We start from the raw sequence: 14,287 nt of genomic DNA, 5'->3' as shown, positions 1-14,287 counted from the left end.
TGCCTCGTGAAGTATCAGGAACGCTACATTGGCGTCAGAAGTTTAAAACGGTGAATTACCTCCAGAATCGGCAAGATGGTTAACAAGTTCCTGAAGAGAGAGAAGCAAAGACTCAAACGAGAGGCGGCGGAGAGAGCGGAAGAGCCGAGGCCGGTGAGAGTGAAGATCGAGCGGGTTGACAACACCGCTGTAGCAATGGAGGCTGTGCCACGGGCCGGTGAAGCTAGCCGGAGAACCGGAGACAAAGACGAGACACGGGTCGAGGAGACGAAGGACGGCGGGCGGCGAGGAAGAGAGGAAATCACCCCGCCAAAATTCAACGGTAAAGGCGAATGGGAGCCATATTGCACAATGTTCAACGTAGCAGCGGAAATGAATGGCTGGTCGAGGGGAGAGAGAGCCAGTCATCTGGTAATGTCACTCGAGGGTGAAGCTATAACATGTGTAGCAGCAATGGCAGATACCAAAGACTTAGACGTGGTAATGGCGGCCCTGAGGAGGCGTTTCGGACGATGCAAAGAAGAAGGCATTATGGTCGCAGAACTGTGTAACAGGCGTAGACGACCAGGGGAGTCGCTGCGGGCGCTAGCCACAGACATTGAGATCCTCAGCCGGCGTGTATACAGCCGGCTGCCGCCAGAAGCACTGGACGAGCTAGCCCGAAACTACTTCGTCCAGGCTATCGCGCCGCGAGGGCTACGAGAGCAAGTAATGCTGCAACGGCCAAAGACACTAGAAATAGCGCTAGAGCTGGCGTTTGAAAGAGAGACAGTAGAGGGCTGGGCCATGAACAGCGAAGAGGGGAGAGCTGTCCCCGTAGTGAGAATGGCAGCGGAAAGCCCGATACAAGAAGAGCCAGCGTGGAAGACGGCTTTGGCAGAACAAGGCAACATGGTGAAAGAACTGTCCGAGTCAGTACAACAACTCAAAGAACAACTGCTCCGCAGAGCGACCCTGCAGCCCAACCCCGCTCGACAGCCCACCCAGCGGAACAACAGCTGGGCTAGAGGGAGCATGATCTGCTGGGGATGTGGGCGTCCCGGTCATCGGGAAGCAGACTGCCGCCGGAGAACGTGGAACCAGGGAAACGGTACGGGGCCCGTCCAGATGGGGCGAGACGGGTCTACGATGCCACAGTCCCCGTAGCCACAGCGTCGCAGGAGGGAGCCCACCGACAGCAACAGAGAGGTGGGGCTCCGCCGTGCCCCGAAGTAGACGACATCGCCGGAGCTGTCAACATGCAGAGCGGGCCGCGCGCGATGAACGGCTGCCATGTTCCAGCCTACCTACAAGGGAGATACTGCGCCGCCCTGGTGGACACGGGGTGTACGGCGACGCTGGTGAACGTCAACATGATGCCCGAGGGGATGCGCCTGGAGCAGCCAGCAGCACAGCTGCTAAGAACAGTGTCCGGTGAGTTAATGCCAATGAGGGGGAGGGGACACGTAATGATAACAGTGGGGAGACAGACAGTGGACTTTCCGGTGTGGGTGGTAGAAATGGCGGGGCCTTGCATCCTGGGGGAAGACTACTTAACGATGAACAAATGCACAGTAGACCTAGGAAGAAGCACATTGACATTTGCAGAAGGAACGGTAGTCCAAATGAGCCAACCGCCCACCGTTCCAAGGGAACGGCCTAACGTTAACAACATCACCGTGTACCGCGTCACCGTAGAGCATGAACCCCACCTAGCAGACCCAGCCCCCCCCCAAAACCACGCCCCTAGCCCACCTCCAAACACTTGCCCTCAGCCAATGCAACAGGCAGAGGGAGAGAGAGAGAGGTTAGAAATGCTCAGGACACTACACCAACGTCAGAGCGAGGGGTTAGAACCACAACAGAGCGACGAACTGTGGAGAGTACTAGAAGAGTACAAAGACATTTTCGCGATGACGGACGATGAACTAGGCTGCACTCACCTGGTAGAACACCAAATAGACACTGAAGGGGCGCGGCCCATCAGATCATATCCCCGTCGAATTCCAGCAGCAAGAAGAGATATAGCGAACGAAGCTGTAGAAAACATGCTGAGGGCAGGGATCATCGAGCCGTCAGAGAGCCCATGGGCATCGGGAGTAGTGTTGGTAAAAAAGAAAAATAGCGCAAAGATGCGATTTTGCGTAGACTATAGAGGGTTGAACAAAGTAAAAAAATAAAAAAATAAAATAAGGAGGAGATGGTGGTTGGAAGTGTTATAATGAAAAGTGAATGATGTGTATGGCATGAGATATTGTGGGGAGGAGACGTGGGAAAAGCCTGAGATGGAAACATAAGATGTGGTTAAAAAACAAAGAACTGTTAAAAAGAAAAAAAAGATGCTGGGAGTGTTGGTACAGGGGAGGTGTGATGTGGTGTCAACGTGGGCGTTGACCTTATTGTTGGGCGGGGAGTATGTAGCGAATCAGCAGTACACACATAGTGGTGAGCAATGGTAGTGTCTCCACTACAGATAGGAACTGTGTGGGGGAGTGTTATGTTGGGGAGCACTATGCTGTGGGACCACTTCCGGACGGAGACTGAGCATGTGCAGTCAGTCTCCGCGCACTGCCTAAGGGGAAGCTGCTATCTATGAGCATGACAACAGCGGAGAGTTGTGAATATGAATAACTGTGAATAAAGAACCTGTACCAGCAAGAAGCCTCTGCCTCGTGAAGTATCAGGAACGCTACAGTACTCTTGTTTTAGAATCATCCGTAGCAAGGGTAAATGGTGCAAAAAGGGAAACAATTTAAGCTCTTACAGATGCAATCGAATTAGTAAAACGATATAGCCTATGTCGAGTGGTGTAAAGTATATCATATTGTATAGCATGCAATGCATATCTGCACTGTATATGTGATTGTATGTATGTTCTTTTATGTTTTGGTGTGTACAGGAGATGGTGAATGGGGAAGGGGAATGAAAGCAGCCAACATGTTAATGCGAATGTTATGTCTATAATGTCATAATAAAAATTTGGTCATACAAAAAAAAAGGCAACACCTCCTCATACCGAAATGACAGAATAAGTCAATTACCAATGACTTCCAAAATGACATGAAGTGAAGTGGTGCATGCAGGTTAGTGATGCGGGGGCCGCAGTTATAACCGCGCTGACCACGGATATACCCCCGCAGGCGGGGCGGATCATAAAAATAAACATTCTGAGTAATAGCAGATGGGTTGCGGGCGGGTGAAATGATGTATCATTAATGAGGAAAACCAATATTAATTACGTTCTCTAGTCTATGAATGTATTTTAAGCTTAATTTTTCGTCAGGCAGATTGTTAGCCGTCTATTGTGCGTTAGCAGGACCCCCGAAGGACCCAAGACAGGGGTAAACAAGATTCCTCCTCTGCTCCATATGGTCAATGATGTCACCAGAACAACAGAAAGAGAAGACTCGTTCGTATTTTCCCATACGTTGACGCCAATCCACTGAATCCAGTAAACTAAACTTAAAGCTATAGCATTCATTAGCCTAGTAAGCTACATGAGGGCAAGTGCTGACTGCATAATACAGCATGGAAGTTCATTTGGAGTCCTGGACTGCAGCAATCACACCGACGGCAGCAAAAACCGTAAGTACGTTACCTCCCCCCAAAGCGAGACTCGCTCCTTTATAGTGTTGTGAAATGTCAGGTGTACGCGGGGCGCGGATCTATAAATAGTAGGAAATAATTTGCGCGGATTTATGGCGGGCGGGTCATATGTTTCATGCATACACACGGATTAGGGTGGCATAAAAGCTCATCCGCGCATCTCTAGTGCAGGTGATACACCTTGCGTCGGTTAATTTGAAAACGTCACCTCAGTTATGTTTAAATATCAGTTAGGTTTAGTCAACTAAAACAACTTCTGTTATGTTTAGTCAACTAAAACAACTTCTGTTATGTTTAGTCAACTAAAACAACTGTTATGTTTAGGCAACTATAAAACAACAAAAACCACTTGGTTAGGCCAGAGGTTCTCAAATGTTTTTCAGCCAAGGACCCCTTGACCCCTTACAAGATAGAAAATATACCGGGGACCCCCTCATTCTGATTTGTGATTTTGGGCTAAGCTTAATTGTTTCCACGGTAACGTGCTTGACTTTTAAATTGATAGGTTTGTTAGATTAGAATGTAATCCATGAACCATTTTAGATTTAAAGCATAACATATTTTCGTTGAACTATGGAGCTTTTGCAAAACAAAAAAAAGTATTTATTTTTATTTTCCTGAAAACTTTTCGAGGACCCCCTGGCAAAGTGCCACGGGTCCCCGGACCCCCATTTGAGAACCACTGGGTTAGGCAACTAAAACAACTAAAACAAAGGTTAGGGTTATGATTTGGTTGTGGTTACGATTCAAAGCGGAACACATCGGGATTCAAATCGGATCTCTTGTGACAAGGAAGTTGAAAGTCCTGGAATCTCACCCCTTCACACTTTTTTTTTTTTTAATATTTTTTTCCCGATTTTTTATCCCATTTTTTATCCCCCATTAGTGCTAATTCTATATATTTATCCTGGTTGCTACTTCATCCTCTGTCGCTCAGGGAGAGCCGAGACTGATTCCATGCCTCCTCCGAGACATGGGCAGTCAATCAGCCACTTCTTTTCACCTGACAGGGGAAGCTTCTTCACCGGTAGGACATAGTACGTGGAAGGGTCACTCTATTCCAACCAGTTCCCCTCCCCCTGAACAGGCGCCCTTAACGATGAGAGGAGGAACCACACTAGCAACCAGGACAATGCATGTTTTTGTGAAGGGGGTTCTTATATGAAGGAAACCCCCGGGGGCACGGGGAGAACATGCAAACTCCACACAGAAAGGCCGTTTTGCCGACCCCCACCCGGGCGATGGGGGCGGCACTCGGGGACATACGGACGGGCACGCACTCCCTCAGCGCTCACCTCGTCCCCAGGTGGGAATCGAACCCACGACCTTCGAGCTGTGAGGCGATAGTGCTTACCACTACACCACCGTACCTCCCACCCCTTCACACTTGTCAGCGAGCTATTTCAATATCAGACTGTCGTTACGTTAAACACCGCCAGAGGTCTTCCTGTTTACAGCTCCCGACTCTGGCGTATGCACTGCACGCATGCACTTACTCACACGACCACAAGAGGTTGCATTCATAAACATCGGTCATTTTAAGCAGCTTGAAAATCTAACAATGTCGTCATTTTCTTTGTGAGGACGGCCTGGTCAAAAGGCATTCTGGGAAACGTAGGAAATCATTAACAGAAGCAGAAGCAGACAAATTCATCATATTCATATTCAGTCATTTAGACACTTTTATCCAAAGCACGGGGAGAACATGCAAACTCAACACAGAAAGGCCCTTTTTGACGGGCCTACCTGGGCAGTATAGGCACTGAGGACATGGGGATGGGGACACACCCTCAGCGCCTAGATTCCCAAGCGGGAATCGAACCCAGGATTTCTTGATGCCCCAGTTAAGACTTTTTGAAGGAATAGAGTAGCACTTGTAGAAAGTAGTTTGAGAAGGAATAAGTAACATTAGTTGGATTTTTTTTTGAAGAGGGAGAAAGATGTTCAAGAAGGGCCCAGGTGTAGCATGAAAAGGTGAGTTTTTACTCTCCGCCGAAAGATGGGCAGTGATTTGGCCGTCCTGACCTGAATCCTACAAAGGACTGCATCCTCAGGAGAGAGACATTTTCGAGGATGCCCATGTGTATCCTTAGCGCACGTGAAGTACCCACAATTCAATACGCACGGATGAATGATTGCTCCCAGCTGGGTCTTTTAAAAATGCCAAGCAGCAAAACATCGCCGGCTGCACAAATCTATATACATTAAATCTAAGCATCTTCTGTCATTCATGAATATGTTTTTTAATGCCCAATTGTTTATTAATAAGCTAGAGACACTTCGGTGAAATCTGAAATCTGACGGTGGGACCATGAGGCAATCACGCACGCATGCTCGCTAGCCTGTTCCAAATGTTTGCTCTTCCAATGTGAGGACGGACTCTTGCCTACAGAGGTAGGACGTGACGAGGAAGGACAAGTCCTGCCGATGAAGGATCCTTGACATTGAGAAATGCCCATTGGCTCCCGCAATTTGCAAATGCTCCCACCTACCAGTCGTTACTTCCTGCAGGGGGAAACTTGGTCAAAATGGAAAGGGCAACTCCGGTGAAGATAATGGACTCTGATTGGACTAATGAGCGGAATGTCCCGCCTTTCTCCATTTTGACCAAGTTTCCCCTGCATGAAGTACATACTGTCTCTGGAGCATTCGAAGATTGTGGAAGAGATAGACTGGCTTGAGAGACTACTCGGGGGAAGGGACATGTCTGCTGGTGTGACGTCACTTGGCTGCACTGACCCTCGCGACCGTTGCGGATACCTCAAGTATAATTTGCGTTTAAGAGGCTCCAAGATTTCCCCTTTAATGCTAAAGTCCAGTTAGTTATTCTCAGAGAGTAGCCGAAGCTTCTCCATTCCTTTGGTTCTCGTTGGAGGAGCTGTGAGGTGGTGACAGATATGAGCTCAGCTAATGTAATGTCTACATCTGTAAGGAGCCTTCTCGCTGTGAGCCAATTACTGAAGATGACTAATAGCCAGAATGAAGCCACAGACTGGCCCTTTTAGTGTTTGGAGCCACACAGGATACAGTCATCACAAATCACCTTGATCTTATCCCATTATGATCTGATCCCATTATGGGGCCAGTGAACTCCTGCACACTGTCTTCACTTGCAATTAGAAAAGATTGATTGGGAACGTTTCAGTACACAGACCTTGATCAGGTTATTTCTTTTCAGGTTATTATAAAAAACAGATAATAAGAAGCAATTCATGCATTTTGTCCTCATAGAATAGCACAGGGACTGTATCTTCTTTATGGTCCTTGATGGGAGACAGAATAATGACTTGGGGGGCATCTGGGTAGTGTAGAGGTAAACCACTCAACTATCACCGCGGAGACCGGGGTTCAATTCCCGGCAGCGGCACCTCTGGCTTGGTCAGATACAATTGGCCGTGGCGTATGAGTCCTGGTCGCTGCACTAGTGCCTCCTCTGGTCGGTCGGGGAGCCTGCTCGGGGGGGAACTGGGGGGAATAGTGTGATCCTCCCAGGCGCTACGTCCTGCTGGGGAAACTCCTCGCTGGATAGCAGGGGGAATTGGCCAAGTACAATTGGGGAGAAAATGGTAATATTATAATTAATATTATAATTAATATTATAATATTAATTATAATATTACAAAATATTATAAAACATACAAAATATAGTACAATAAAGACACATTAAAAACAGCACGGGAATCCCTTAATTATTTATATCATGTGGTTCAATGGGCTGTTAAATAAATGAATATTTGTAACTTTTAAGGGTTTATAGGCATAAAAATGGTAGCCTGGTAAACTCACTTTCATTTCATTCTACACCTCCGTCTGGCCTCCGCCTCCGCAGTGTTTCAGTGTGCAGGAGTATACTTGCATTGACAGACAAACGTCTTCAGCCAATAAGCGTCGGACTCAGTCAAATCCAAATCCACTCGGAAGAACGGCGAAAACATCTTTTCTGCCAAGAAACGCTGCTGTTGCATACTCCTATTCTTGTTTAATTATTGTTATTGAGTCTATTTCTGCAATAACTGCATTTATGGCTGTTTAAAATCGCCGAACGTTCTCATTACTGCTCGAGCCGGAGAGCCATGGAGGCAGCCATTACTGTTTTGCCAGCGGCATTCCTGATTGGTCAGTTACGATGTCAACTATAAGGCCAGTCCCTGATTGGCCCGTAGCCATTGTGGATTCTGAAAAGGCCCGCCCCGGGCCGGAGGCCAGACGTTCTCGCAGAACGAAACACAAATGTGAGTTCACGTGACCGGATGGTTTACCAGGCTATGGAAAGATACTTAAGATCTTTAAATTACATTCAACAGAAAGTTCAGTGTGAGGGTACCCTGATTTAATATGACTTCAAGTTCAGTGTGAGGGTACCCTGATTTAATATGACTTCAAGTTCAGTGTGAGGGTACTCTGATTTAATATGACTGTAGTATTTCCACAGGCAATGCTGGTTCAGATTACCTACTCCCCTGCCCGTCACTGCTTTACAAGAACATCACAGATGAGAGATTTGTCATATAAACTCACATTGACACATATGGTACATACATGCATGCTCACACACACACACACACACACACACACACACACACACACACACACACACACACACACTCTCTCTCTCTCTCTCTCTCTCCCGAAAACACATTAATCAAAATGTCTACCAGATGTGAGAGTCTTACTCAAACTCAGCGAGTTCTTTTTCCGTTTGCCCATCAGACATGAAAACAATCTTCCAAAGGAGTGCCGCTATCTGAAACTTTTTGGCATTTTAATATCCTCAATATACAGCTTTCACTGTAAGCCCATTCGTTATGTGTTCACACATCTCATATATCTTACTTTATCTGTGTGATTTAAGCTGTCGTAAAAACCTGGCACTGGAGCTCTGTGTGTGTGTGTTGTGTTTAGCTTTACATGACTTGACGAGCGATGTGTATGATATACTGTTGAGTGTGTGTTTGTCCCCCGGGCGGCCCCGAGCACTGAGATAGGGAAAGCACCTGCCGTCCGGACAAACAAGCAGTTGATTTGCACATTGAGGACATGTCGTGTCGAGTGTTATTCTTGTAGTAACAGTGAATGAAATCTGCTGGGTGTGGGAGTGTGTGTTTGACCTTGGTCTCAAAATGACTTTTGTACCCTTGGATGAAAGAGGATACCAGAGTGCGTCCTAATTGCTTTATGCTTTAAATGAAAGTCTGTATTATGCACACACACAAAAGTGCCCATTTGAGACAATGCTAAATAACGGATGAAAGAATAAAAAAAAAAAACTCCCCCCCCCCCCCCCCCTTTGCCTCTCTATGCGTTTGGCGCAGAAGTCAGTCAGTATATTACTCTATGAAAACACATCAAAAGTAAAGTCAGTGTGTGTTTGATGGTGTAGGAGAGTGCAAGTAGGATCTTAGCCTCTTTTTAAAACCAACTATCCCACAGATGGAGGAGATATTACCAGGTAGGTAGGCTATTCCAAGATGGTATAGCCCTGTATATAACTGTTTTCTTCATATAGTTAGTACTTGGTCTAGGCAATTAGTCAACTGACCCCCACTTGAATTCATGTGATTTTCATTGTGTTGCTGCTGTCTGAGGTGGGCGGGTACCTTGGGTACCTTCAGGATGCTCACTGACGTCATCGAAGGTAGGCGTGTTTCCCTGCTCCCATCCGTGTTTTTTTCTACAGGTCACGTGATAGAGGGTACATATTTAAACAATACATTTTATATATATACATGTATATATATACTGTATATACATAAAATGCCTTCACCGGACAAGGCTCACATGTCCCAGGAATGGGTGGACCGAAGGAGAAGTTCCCAGCTCGATTTGTTTTCTTTTAGGAATTCTTTGTTAACTATTCCCTAATTTTTCACCAATTTTACAGCTTTTTTATAGGGTCCCCCCATGATACCCTTTCTTCATTTTTTGTGATATTTTACAGGGGAAAAAATAAAAGAAGAGTACCTCAATTTGCCATGTATTGTTGTACTTGAATATATTTTGATGAGAAGTATTTTTTATGGGGTATATTGTATCGGGTGAAATATACCCGACGTTAGTGATGGTGTGATTTGAATTGACGTTAGTGTTCTAGGGTTAATCCTGTTGTAAACTCTGGCATTTTAACATGGAGGTGAATGGGGAATGACTCCCTTTTGGAGCCAGCCTCAAGTGGCCATTCGAGGAACTGCAACTTTCAGTATCACTTCCGTCCGAGGCTTCCTCTGTCACAGCCCGAGCTTAGCCCACTGGATTGCTTGTGAGTGACTGTGCAGTGTGTGAACCTAAATGAACCAAATGCAAAAATGCAACGACGTGAACTCTTCCGCTATCATGATTCAGAGCAAAGAAAAAACACCTCTCGCCGGGGGCGGGGCTAATGTGTTTGTGTTGGCCAGAGCCTCTTCCTTGTTCACACAGCACCAGGTGGAAAGGGGATGCCAACACCGAGCCGACTTTTTACATAACCCACTCTGAGTGTGTGTGTGTGTGTGTGTGTGTGTGTGTGTGTGTGTGTGTGTGTGTGTGTGTGTGTGTGTGTGTGTGTGTGTGTCGACGAGACGGGTAGACAGACTGGATGCAAATGAAGGAAAAGGAGTGATATATAGTAAGATAGAGGCCACTTAAATCCTTGGCACAGGATGAGACTCCACCCAAGGTCTTTACGATGAAAGCTTTTCCATTTTAAAGAGCCGGGCCTCTCCGCTGCCACATTCACCCGCACTTCCTGTCTGAAACAATGTATTTCCCCTCACTAATGTGCCTCATTTGGGTCCTGGGGGTCGTTCGGCTCTTTACCAAAGTGTCCCCTAACAGCCAAGGTGCTTATTGAAAATAGCTTCAAAACAGATAGCTTCATATAGCTTCTAATGTTAATTATAGCAGAGGTTGGGTGCTCTCTGGATAGAATAAAGCATCCTCTGACCTCTGGTAATCATGTGGGACTAAAATAAATCCAAAAGGGCACTGAATAAATCAGACTAAAAGCCTTCATTTGTAGTCATAATGTAAGGCTAAAAACTCACCCGCAGTGCCTTCTGTACCCTGCGTCATGACTAGGATAGGGAAAAGTAATGTGCTGGTTGTTTTGCACTTCTTTTAATGCAGCATAGTCAATTGTCATTCATTTTCACTTTCAATTAACTTCAATTAACTAATTGAAAGTGGGGAAAAACGTGACCCAGGGGCTGGGTCACGTTTGGAATCAAGGACAGCGGGGGTTGCCGGGTCCATTTGTCCTGTGGAAATGGCACTTGTAGTGACCATGATATTTTTTATGTTTCTACAGTATTCTTTTTTCTAAATTTTGATTATATTGACAGTTTGAGGTTATTATCACAGGTGTGTTTGTCTCATCAAATACTGTAAGTAATGTGAAAATTGATGTGATAGATGACTTGTGTTGTCACATGATTTGTAATTCATGTGGTCACATGATCTGTAATTATTACCACCTGTTACTGTTGAACGAGATCAAGGTCAGCAGGGGTCAATTATATGCGCATGGTGTGTAAGTGCAACATGTGGCCGTTAGTGTGCAGTGTCTCCCTGTCCTCTCATCTGTTTCACATCTAGACACCTGAGTCAAGCTGGATCTCCCTAAAGGCCAGATGGGGTGTGTGATGTCACAGGGATCCATGTGTGTGCTGTCACAGGGAGCCATGTTTTTTTTCTGTTTACATTCACACCAAAGAAAGCAGACATAACATATATCAGGGGAATGTGACCCTGAGATTACACACACACACACACACACACACACACACACACACACACAGACACACGCGCACGCACGCATGCAAGCGCACACACACACACACACACACACACACACACACACACATGCATGCACACACACACACACACACACACACGCATGCACACACACACACAGACACACACTATGGGGTCCTATCGACGTCACTATTCACTGACACATGCGCAGCAACGTGTGTGTGCCTGCGTGACTTAACATAGTCAATCTTGTCACGCGTGCACACGTACGCGCACTATGATGTGCGCAAACTACATCACGCGTAACGACAAGCTGCGTAGCACAGCTACTTACAGCGTACACGTGTGACCAGTGTTGGAGAAATTTCGTTACGCGTTCACACACACACGCGTTCGCAGTTTTGAGTGTTACGCAACCGGAAGTGTATCTGCATCGCGCACAACACTGCGCATACATGAACGCGTCGCGTAGTTCTCTTCTGTTTTATTCTATCTCTTTCTATGTTACATTTTCATCCAGTAGATGGTGCCAGTGACCAAACCAACCGGTTGATCAAGCATGTCGCTTAGAGGAGCTGTCCTGCTGCTGAAAGAGAGCAGCGTCACAATCACATAGCCTGCTATAATGTTTATTAATGTTCCAGATGTATTTTATTTTATTGACAGTATTTCATTGTTAATATGAGCTGCTGCAAGTGTTAATGCTCTGCTGTTCCTTAACAGCAACATGTGAAGTTGTTATTTTTATTTTGTAGCCTATTATAAAAGCCTGCTGCTCTCTGTTTTTGTTAACTTTATTCCTCATTCATAGGCTATATTTTTATTTTATTTATTTATTTATTTGTTTTATTGCCTAAACATTTCAGAGGCCATTTAAAAAACGTTATGCTACATGCTGAAAGATCGCCTGGTTTTTTATTTTGTGTTTTGTAGCTATAGCCTATTATATTACTACTATTATGCTGCTCTCTGATAAAGGCCATCGTTTTTGTTTATTCCTTATTCTTCATAGGCTATATTTTTATTTTATGTAGGCTATTTGTTTGTTTTATTGCCTGAACATTTCTGAGCCAAAAAATTATCTGTTTATGAATTGCATGGTTTTGTGTGCAGTGTGATCAAAGAATAGACCTAGAATGAGTGTGTTTACTGTCATGCACACAATAAACTGATAATGAGAATTACTGAACTGAGAATAATCAGTTTATGAACGAAAAAAGGGCTCGCAACACAATTTCAGCAGCAGAGAGAGACACAGAGAGTCAGCACGGCAGCGGCGCAGCCACGCACAGCGCACTGAGTGGAAGAGGAGCTGTCCTGCTGCTGAAAGAGAGCAGCGTCACAATCACATAGCCTGCTATAATGTTTATTAATGTTCCAGATGTATTTTATTTTATTGACAGTATTTCATTGTTAATATGAGCTGCTGATTGTAACTCATCAATTTCCCCTCAGGCCACGCGCCGTGTCGCTGGCTGCAACAGGCATCCCCTGACCGCACCGCTGCTGCCTGTGATTTTGAAGGCCCAATTCGAAGGCCCAATTCGGGCCTTCTTCAGTGTCAAGTCACTGACACTGACGAAGGCCCGAATTGGGCCGAAACTGTTTGTCATCTCAATAAATGTCCGCCACGGGAGCTATCAGGAAATTGTGTTGCGAGCCCTTTTTTCGTTCATAAACTGATTGTGCAGTATATCAACATCATGGACTCTGTTATTGAAATGGTGCGGTGGCCAGTAAGGGTGTTGTGGTTGGGGTGGATGGAGGGCATAAACACTTACTTGCCTTTCACACTCGAGAGCTGTGTTCGATCCCCAGGGTTTCAAAAGTCTACATTTCAACCATAAGTCACATTGAATGTTTTTGATATTTAAGCCTAACCTAAACCATAACCCTAAGGTTAACCAAGTTATTTTAAATAACCAACGTTGTTTTACTTGCCTAAACATAATCTTGCCTAAAGTTGTTTTATTGCGTGTAACGTTGGAAAGGCATCAAGGTTTTGGTTCAAATTTACGTTGATATTGATATTGATAAGGTAAAATTCCACTACACTTTAGAAACATAAAAGGCAGGCGTTTTGTTTCAAATGTACATTGAGATTGTATGTCTTAAGGTCTGAAGAAGAGCATTAGCTCGAAATGTCACATCGGGTTTGTCCAATAAACTGTTTAATGGGACTATGGGAGCTACAGTGCAGACCTTCTCTGTTCTTTGAATGTTGACCTCTTGTGGTCCTGCACCTGCCTTGAAGGTTTGTGGATGTGTTGACCTCTGGTGGTCCTGCACCTGCCTTGAAGGTTTGTGGATGTGTTGACCTCTGGTGGTCCTGCACCTGCCTTGAAGGTTTGTGGATGTGTTGACCTCTTGTGGTCCTGCACCTGCCTTGAAGGTTTGTGGATGTGTTGACCTCTTGTGGTCCTGCACCTGCCTTGAAGGTTTGTGGATGTGTTGACCTCTTGTGGTCCTGCACCTGCCTTGAAGGTTTGTGGATGTGTTGACCTCTTGTTTGCTGCACCTGCCTTGAAGGTTTGTGGATGTGTTGACCTCTTGTGGTCCTGCACCTGCCTTGAAGGTTTGTGGATGTGTTGACCTCTTGTGGTCCTGCACCTGCCTTGAAGGTTTGTGGATGTGTTGACCTCTTGTGGTCCTGCACCTGCCTTGAAGGTTTGTGGATGTGTTGACCTCTTGTGGTCCTGCACCTGCCTTGAAGGTTTGTGGATGTGTTGACCTCTTGTTTGCTGCACCTGCCTTGAAGGTTTGTGGATGTGTTGACCTCTTGTGGTCCTGCACCTGCCTTGAAGGTTTGTGGATGTGTTGACCTCTTGTGGTCCTGCACCTGCCTTGAAGGTTTGTGGATGTGTTGACCTCTTGTTTGCTGCACCTGCCTTGAAGGTCTATGGATGTTGTTGACCTCTTGTGGTCCTGCACCTGCCTTGAAGGTTTGTGGATGTGTTGACCTCTTGTGGTC

This window comes from Poromitra crassiceps, assembly GCF_964638095.1.
Source record: "Poromitra crassiceps genome assembly, chromosome: 2".
Lineage (NCBI taxonomy): Eukaryota > Metazoa > Chordata > Actinopteri > Beryciformes > Melamphaidae > Poromitra > Poromitra crassiceps.
The sequence above is the reverse complement of the archived record's forward strand: the minus strand, read 5'-3'. Positions refer to the sequence as shown.